This window comes from Anopheles coluzzii, chromosome 2 (genome assembly GCF_943734685.1).
Source record: "Anopheles coluzzii chromosome 2, AcolN3, whole genome shotgun sequence".
Classification (NCBI taxonomy): Eukaryota; Metazoa; Arthropoda; class Insecta; order Diptera; family Culicidae; genus Anopheles; species Anopheles coluzzii.
This window is the reverse complement of record NC_064670.1, coordinates 71,309,273-71,318,808: the sequence shown is the minus strand read 5'-3', so window position 1 is coordinate 71,318,808 and position 9,536 is coordinate 71,309,273. Positions and strand designations below refer to the sequence as shown.

General features: G+C 39.2%; 1 protein-coding gene across 2 annotated transcripts in view; it reads left to right on the top strand.

Moving 5' to 3' along the window:
* Window positions 1-925: 925 nt before the first annotated feature.
* Window positions 926-9,536, top strand: part of LOC120950561 (uncharacterized) — a 65,732-nt gene continuing 57,121 nt past the window's right edge. Inside the window, exon 1 of one of the 2 annotated variants that reach the window (XM_040368690.2) lies at window positions 926-1,648. The gene's annotated coding sequence lies outside the window, so the exon portion shown is untranslated. The remainder of the gene's footprint in view (window positions 1,649-9,536) is intronic. The other variant, XM_040368693.2, reaches the window with a different exon arrangement.

Sequence of the window (9,536 nt, the reverse complement as noted above, 5' to 3'; positions counted from 1 at the left end):
TGCTTTTCTTTGCTAAATAAATTGTGTTATGCACCCAAACATGCTTACCTTGTGCTGTGTTTAAATGAATAGAATCCGAAAAGCTTGCAGCCGCGATCCTTTCCTTTCTAAGCTTCGTTGTCGTGTTCTGCCGTTAATATTTTATCCATGTTATTGATTATGTCTATAGCTATTGAAATGTGCGCCCAACATGGTGCAAACACATCCACTCCTCAAAGTTTGCCGCACGAGATGCACACTAACGCGATGGTGTGTCAAAGGTTAGTCGGAGTCGATGTCAAATTATAGGCACCGATTGTTGTTCCACGCTCCAAACAATAACCGTCCGCGAGTGTGGGCGGTTTTTGAGGTGCACCCAGGCCGATTGGCGGCTAATTTCGTATGCAAAACCAATTTCCTTTCCTCGGCTCATTGCCTACAAGAGCAGTTGCCGCCGGTGTATGAAGTCGGTATGCACGTCTGTTCCGATGATGGTCGCCTCGTTAGCGATGGCGGCGCGATACTAATTTACCTCTAACTCAATAACCACCCCGTGCAGGGCGACGGCGACAATCACGGCAATGCCGGGGGTTGGCTTGCTCCCTTAGCTAGCAACAGGTGTGCAAGGGAGGTGCAGTCATTGCACATTACGAGGAAATCACACATTTCAATCCTGCATCCTGTTGCAAGGTGAAGGCTAGCACAGCAAACCAACCAGTCGCATGAATATTTCTTTTGCTCGAGGCTAGAGAACTCCGCAAGAACAGCCGCTTACAAGCATCCGTATGCACAACGTGTGCACAGTGCTTGCTCCGTTTCCCGCCACGCTGCCGATGCTGTGCACTGTGAAGTGAACGCTTTCATTCATCGGCTTTATTGTAGTCGCGTAGGAGAAATGTGGTGAGCATGCGTATGGCGAACACGGGCTGTTGTCTTTCCGTCGCAATTGGATGCTGGCCTTTGGAGCCGCTGGTTCGCTGCGATGGTCTCAGTTTCGTGACGGCAGTCCCCACGAGTGGAGGCTATCACACACGTACACGCCTTTTGTGCTGAGTATCGCGAGTGCGTGCTGGTAGCCGTTACAGTCATTCGAAATTTCCATCACCCAAGCCCATTTCCAATGCAACCGTCGTGAGTGTGATCTAGTTGGCATTGATGAAAGCGGATCCAAGTATGCCACTGCTGTCACGCCAAAGTCTGTAATTAGTGCGGAAGCCGTTCGATTCAATCGTCAGTGAAGTGCATCTGAATTGTGTATTATCGAAAGAAATCAATGCTTTTCACGCTGAAATTTAGATCTTCTTCGATTGATTGTAGGTGTGTGTGCGTCCGTTTTGTTTGTGCAACTAACATCGCAGAGAATGATAATGATTGGTCGATGTGTTTAGCAAACTAGTACGCATCCTTCAGACAAGATTACTTCAGTGTAAGTCAACCTTGTGCGTGTGTGTGTTGGTTTGTGTTTCGTATTGTAAAGTGCACCAGCAGTACATGATGGCATTGTCCTTGCTAATTGTGTGTGCCACACCGCTGAATTACAGTGAACAGATGAGAGTGATTGGTTTGTACAGTGGAAGTTGGGGGTTTTTATTTTAAGTGCAGCTAAAACTAAAACGTGCTACGCAAAGTATTGATTTGCCATACATAAAGTACAAAGCCAGGTACAAAGGTGAGTGGTTGTTGTTTCGTTTCGTGCTGTTTTCATACTACATACATTCTAGGCTTGAACCCACGACGGGTACGTTGTTAACAAACTGTGTACCACGGGACCACCCCAATTAATGCTTTAATTATTTTAATGTTAAATAAAGTATGTTATAATTCAATACGTGGCTTTTCAAGGGTGAAGTGGATTATAATAATTTTGCATCATTTTTACTTCAAATGTAATGTTTTTAGAGGTTTGTAATGTTCTATGAAGGACCTTGTAAAAAGCACAATTTATGTTACAGTACTTTTCACAAATCGGCTACGATTTTAGGAACAAGGGTATTTGCAACTGAAAAAAAACCATGTCACGCACCGTTTAATGGATGACGTACAATTATTCCTTTGAGCTAAATAAATGGTCAGTGTATTTATTTAAGAGGATAATCGTATGGATACACGATTTAAAGAATCATGTGCTTGATGAAGCGTAAACTAGAAACGGTTTCTGTTGAAGTTTCATTTATTTCTTTGATGCTCGCCAATGAAAGTCAAAGATTGCGTGTTTTTTTTATCACCGATAATCACCCCCTCCAAATCCCCTCCCCCACCAAACGAATTTGGAAATTTTGGAATGCCTGTATCGGTTGATTTGATTATATACTGTACAAACAACCGTTGATAAATACTGTGACACAAAAGTTAAATTGAAATTCAATGCTTTGCAATGGAGAGCAAGACCTATCTATCATTTGCCATTAGCTATAATTCAATTTTTGTGATCTATTGCTGCGGCTCGATGGCGTTTGTTGCTGGTTATGGAATGAATAATTTAATTAGCGAGCAAGAGATACTACTCCGGTCCAGTTGTTGTGTTAATGGTGTGTAATACGCGACTCTCTGGCAGGCCTGTCGCCATCACAGTTCCTTCCTTTGAAGCCTTATCTGTCAGGCGAAGGTAAATGAGGACCTTCGAATTAAAAGGATTCCATACCATTCGTTGTTTCATTTTGACCGGACAATTTTCATGTCATTGTAGACACTTCTCTTACACCATGGTTGACAGTGCTTTTATCGTAACATCACAAGAGACGGAGACGGATGATTCGTAGGCAAGCTTAAGCGAATGTTTGGCTGCGATGATGCCACTTGCAGAAATGTGTCATGCTAGACGTTTCGTGAAATCTGGAAAACTCATGCCATGGGTCGTTAGGGGTTTTCGCACTGTTCTGCTAATTGAGTCTAGATCACCCATCGTCTCATACAAAAAGCGATGCAACAAAGCAGTATTTAAAAAATACTGGCGCCACACTCGGCAGAACATAAATAAGCTTTTGGGTGGTTTTAATTTATGTTAATTCAGTTGTCGTTTAATTTACCCTCACTGCAAACAAAATGGATCAAAATTATACACAGATCTTCGAGATTTATTGTAGTCACTTAAAACAAAAAACTGAAACCCTCAAAACACTACAATGATGCCAAATTTTACAAAGGTTAGGCCAACTGTAAAAAGGGATTCAATTAAGATTCACGTTTGTTTGAACGCAGAAACCAGAACGAATGCAAATAAGCGTTTATTAACAGGTCGTGCTATTTCGTGCACGGTTGATCATACCATCAACCAACAAAAGTAGTAAACAAGCATATAAACATGCTGCCCACCAACAGAATGCCTAAGCGGCTTCGGTAGTGCAGGCCCTTGATTGGTGTTGAAGCGAATTAAACGAATTAGTCGCGCATTTCTTAGAACCTTTGATTTTGGGGGTCTGTTCAATGTATTAAACGAAATTATGTTCCCAGTTGTCGTGCACTCTCAACATGTTCACTTGGGCTGTAAGTAAACTGATGGAAGCTATTCATAAAGTTTATCAAATTGAAAAATCGAATTAAATTGTTCGGCCACTTCAACGCGGCATCTGCGACTGTCGCCAAAGTGTTGACAGAGAATCCTTCGCTGTTATTCCAACGGCCTGCTGCGACGACGCTCGAGAATAGAGGCAAAATGAGACATTAGTCGGCTGTGGCCTTCAACAACACTTCCATACAGCTGGTGCTTGTCAATAAAAATGACAATCAGTTAAGAACGCTCTTTGAGAATACGCGGGACTTTGGGGGTTGTTTTCAGTCGGCACGATTTCGTTATACGATAAAAGGCTTTGTTGGTTCCGAGATTGTACGATAAAAATACAGCTACAGTTGCCGCGTTGCGTTGGAAATTGTAAATAAATTAAAATAAATTATGTGCAATCGTAGTTATATTCAAAAAAGTTCATTTGAAAACATTCTCACCTCTTCTTTGTTGCATACAGTATATAAACTTCCCAAAAATAATGGTGAGCGCATGTATGTATGAAATTTCAGTAGAAAAATTGGTAAACCTAGATTAAATTACACTTATAACTTGATCAATGAGGTTAATTGGTTTGAACAACTGTGTGTCCCTGTTATGTGAATCCACGTTGTACTTGTTGTACTTATTACATGTATTTATTGATTTCCGTACCTATGTATCACAGGACAGGAAAATTGACACGAAACAGATAAAAGATATATTATATCACTTCTCAATAACGGTAAAAAAATAATATTTTCAAATATAAGCAGAAGTTATTATAATTAGTTATTGTAGCATATTTTACATTGATCGTATTCGTGTTATTCGAAGAATGTTTAAACCTTTTAAAACTTGAGCAACAATTTTCTTACCTGCAAGTAAGTAGCAGATACCTAATTAACTAATCTTCGATGTGTATAATCAAGAACTACTTTCAGTGTATTTTATCTTCATCCTATTCAACCAAATCTGTTACTAAAGATTGTAACTAAGTTAATTGCACTGAATTATGAATGAGCAATCCTAGTTTCTTCAAAATTGACTGAGAAGCTAGTTTCACCACAGGTTAAAAGTTGTAAATGACTTTCAGTATTTAGTTTGATTTTTTCTCATTAGTTGGTATTGTGGTCGTAAAAGTGGGGTTTGTTGAGGCTGTTAAATATTTTATGCTGATTTTAATTGATATACCGTATTGCATCGAATTACGGACACATAGGACATTTTTGGCATGGAGTATTTTCTTACTAATTCAAAACTTAATCGGCCAAAACTTTGTATAGCTCAGTGTACTGAAACAAACCTTCTTAATTTGAGAAAATAATTAAGATTTCTCATGATTTTACTCGAAAAATCGCAAAAACTCATAAAATTTTCAACGGCACTTAGGTTCTATTCCGGACTGTTTCGATTTCATGTTTCATATTATGGACGTTTTCATTTAAATACTGGACAGTCACGAAATTTCGTCAATAAGTTTCACTTTCACACACACACACACACACTACACACCTTTTTTTTTGTTTTTAACTTATTCTATGGTCCGGACACCCAATTATGAGGATCAGTGTCCTCCTGGATCGATAGGGCGGACGATCTTATTGACAACGAGGTTTGGGTATTGCTGTTTTCTTGTACTCGTAGATACATTTTACCGAGGTACTGCTGCGCGATTTGACGATCTTCCCCATACGGACATTATTAAGGCATTTGTCACATCTATCTTCAAATATCGTTGTTTTATTATTATCACTGTATCTTTGTTATCTTGTAATTATCGCTGCTATTTTTTGCGATTAATCACAATTTTCTTCGGCTGTCCAGAATCTACAACAAAGTAAAAAAATATCTTGCGAATCCTGGACAGAATTAAAAACGTGTTACAATAAAAATCAGAGCACCATTTGATAAAACGCTGTTCCTTTAACGTTAAAGGAACCTCTACAATGGACTCTGATGTATTTCAATGTATCCAGATTTAGAAGAAATTACACCGGCGTAGGCTTTAAGCAAATCTGCCAAGAAAGCCTCCGATGGAGAACTACCCGACAGAATATATTTATTTACCATGACAACAGAGCCTACGTGAGGTCAGACTTTTTTTTTAATTGATTCTACTACATCATGGCAATCATCTAAACATTTAAAAGCGGCCTGGCCAGGCACAAAATATGAAGAAATTAAATTAAAACATCATGAATGTCCGGAGTTAAAAGCTGCCCATAATTTGAATCGTAACGGTATACGAACTCCCAAGGTCCTCAAGTAGCAATGTCACATGTATGTCATACATACTTTTCTTTGTTTTTTTTTATAGTTTATTGACTTTAATTAAACTTAACAAACTCTTAAGCTTGATAAGAAAATTTTAATGATTTACTGGTAGGATGAAATGACGGTTGCAATGCCAATTCGTTGCGTTGCGTTGTATCGAGCAAACCATGTTTTTGTGTGAGGTTAATCATGCTAAAACAAGTATAGGTACAACCCTTGCTTATCCTCACATTCGAATTTGAATTCGAAGAACAAACTCCAATGGGAGCAAGCGTGAAAGCTACGTGACGGGTAAGTTCTACAAAAGACTAACCTCAAAAGAGACTGTTGGGAATACCTGTTCCGTGCATTGCAGTCACATCCATAGGCAATATAGCGCATCATTCGTTCGATCCGAAATGGATAAATTGATCAACTACTCACTTTGCGCTATCAACACGTACTCACCAATTCCTTTGAGAAGCAACATGAGACAGCACACTAGCTACGAAGGACTTTTACAAGTGATGAAAAATGTGTGTATGTGTGTGTGTGTGTGTGTGTGTGTGTGTGTGTGTGTAGTGAAAGATGCTGTTGGGAAAGGGAAGTACGTGAATTCTCATACACTTACTCAGTTTCAAACGAATGCTTCCGTCCCAGCGCAGGGATTTATGCTGCGATTGTGTTGCCCTTCGGATCGGTTACAACCGTGGGCTACCCGTGGCCATCCATCATTTCACGCAGCGTTGGTGGTAGGAAGTAGGAGCAAAAAAGTTCAAAATTGAAAAACTTACCAGATTCCACTTCTGGCGGAAATGGAACTTGGTTGATGCCCAACCGGACGGTTTTCGCTAGATGATGACGCTGGTGGTGCAAATGACTCGCTCGAAGCTAAAGTGCAGCAAAGAGCCACACAAACCGTGATTCTTGCTGCACAGCTTAAGCGGTATGAAGTAATCTCATCGCATTCGTTTCGAGATTGTCGTTCATAAAATTGCTCCTAGCGAAATAAGGCGGAAAGAAGTGGAAAACCCGGAAATTGATTGAGCTGGAAAATGTGCAGACGGGACAATATTTCTTTTCGTTAGCTTTTTGACACCTGCATCAATTTTCTGATAGTGAAAATGCGAATGAAAAATAGTTCTCTAATGCTACACTTTTACTTAATAGTTACAGGGTAGGGTGAAAATTATATATGCGACATTTATGAACGTTATCAATTCTTTAAATCAGGTATGTCAAACTGGCAGCCCGCGGGACGCATGCGGCCTCCTGAGGGTTCTGTATGTGGTCCACGACGCTATGAAGTTATGATTAATCAAGTCTATATTCGAAATGGAACACCTTTATCATCGATTTTCGAGATAGATATTGCGACACGCAAATTCATTACACGAAATTTTCAGGTTAGCAAGTGCCCGCCAAACAGATGAGTTTGACGCAAGTCTGCTTTAAATTATAATGTTCAATAAAAGACAATATGCTGACCTACCCCTATTCCGTGCATTTTTATTTCCTTTTTATATCGACGAACATCTTGTCCAATATTTTATACTAAAATGTCTTCCAATTCCATTTTTGTGATATTAAAATCTCTGGGTAGTCTCATTATTGCATTTCTGGCTAAACATTAAAAGTTTATCATTAGGAACAATTTTTTATTATTATTATTATTATCAAAATTAACAAAATAGTGTTTAATACATGAACCATTTTCCTTATTGACTAACCATCACCATCAGGCATTTGGCATTTTAGGTTAATAAATGAATAAATGGGGAATAATTTATTTATTTATTTATTTATTTATTCGTTACATTCAATGGATAACAAGGATCCAGGAGAATGATCTTAGTTTCTAATCTAATGTAAGATAGGACATCACGTATCAATCACATAGAAATGTGTTAACCGTTAAAACCCATGTTTTAAGCTATTTTTGAAAGATTGGAACGTATTGCAGAAATTGAACAAATGATTCACCTCATTAAATGTCCTACTCATCGAACTAAGTGGATCATTGTGGCCGTAGACAGTTCGCCGTGGAGTCATAGAAAGTAATAAGAGATGTATAAAATGTAGTTGTATATTGAGACATCTTTATAAGTTAAAACTGTTTACCAATAGCTAAGTATTAACAGCTTAATAAAAACCATCTGTTTATTCGGAATGGATAACCTTTTTCCTGCAAAGCTTGCAGCTCGTAATCATACTAGCGCAGAAAAGTGAGGGGCACAGTATTCAACAAAACCCGTTTTTGGTCAATCGGCAGATCAAAACAAAGAATAATGCAAATATACATCATACCATGTGTATCAAGGTATTAGGAGTCTGTTTTCTGGTAAAAAGTTATTTGTTTTAGTTCGTCTAGGCGCACGATATGACAAACAAGCTCAATCAGCTTGTGCTTTATATATCGCACTTAAGTATAACCGCGTTTAAGTAACATCAGCTTTGTTTTTTTCCAATAACTTTTATTTACTGTGCTGCGTAAGTATGTATTATTCTGTTCGCTCTTCTCATTCGTGAGTCGTCGATTTGATCATGAGGGGTTTTTATTCTAAAAAATAATACTACAAAAATACAAATGGTTACCATATTCGCCAGTTAAGCGTCTAACTTAATTGCTCAAACGAACTCATCTATGCGTAGCGCTAAAAACGACTTAGTTCAGTCACCCTTTCGTAATACTAGCATATGAGAGCGCCCAAGAATATTTAAATGGAATTCGCACGAGCCATCGTGTTTACTCTAAAATATACCATTTCGCTATGTACGTGACACATACTAATTTGCAGCACGAAATCGTAGGGATAGGTTGCTTCAAATTGTACTGTATCATGGATTTTCTGGCGGGCCGTTATCATTTCGCGAGAACTGAAATCGAATTTCCTTTTCCAGGTCAATCATAAATCATCCTTGCCATGCCCGTTATTGGGAACGATAAGATTTTCTTCTGGAAAATTAGTACGCATGAAAATCGCACCGGATCAGGTTTTGGGTGTTTCGGGTGTTGTAAATCAATTTTCTAATTTATTAGCCCTCCATGGCCGGGGGCCAGCTTTGACAGCTGCTAGATCGAATGCTGAAGTGATATTGCTCGTCATCATTGGAACAATCACCATCCAAGTAATGCGATACGATTGTTTTATTTTCCCTCTTATCAAACACGCACGTTATGGATGAATATGGTGGGTGAGTAATTTTCGCTGTTTCCCGAAGCGCGCAGTAGCATATGGACGTAACCATCACTCATGGAAAGAAAGGTATGGGTCATCGTGTGATGTGGCTCATCTCTCCTTGTCCATTCGTTTTGCGTCGTTGCTACACAAAAGAAGTCGGCCCTGTCGCCACCAACGGCTCGATCGGGTTACACTCTACGTCATTGCATGACTAATAATGTCTGTTCCATGATCGGATTATGTCGCTTGGCCGGGTTGGATGTCACTCTTGTCAAGGTTAGAACACTGGAAAAGATAAATTAAAACCCATCCCTTGCGGCCTGGAATGGAAAGTTATTTCAAAAGAATGCAGACCAAATTTGGCACCATTAAGAACAAAGAGTGTAATCGTAGCGTAATTGCCAAGTTGCACTATCCACGGGTCAAATATTGCCATTGCAATGCGGGACTGCTTCACACAATGCCAGAAAGCAAAGCGGGGAAGGAATCGGTGGAGTAGGAAGTATTTAAAATGAGCACAAAAGCTGGTGGGATAGATGAAAAAATGGTCGCTAATGGATTCTTTTGAAAAATACATCCCTTGACCGCCAGAGACTCGCCGTCTGTGTAGTATATAATATTTTCGATCTGGCAAACCTATG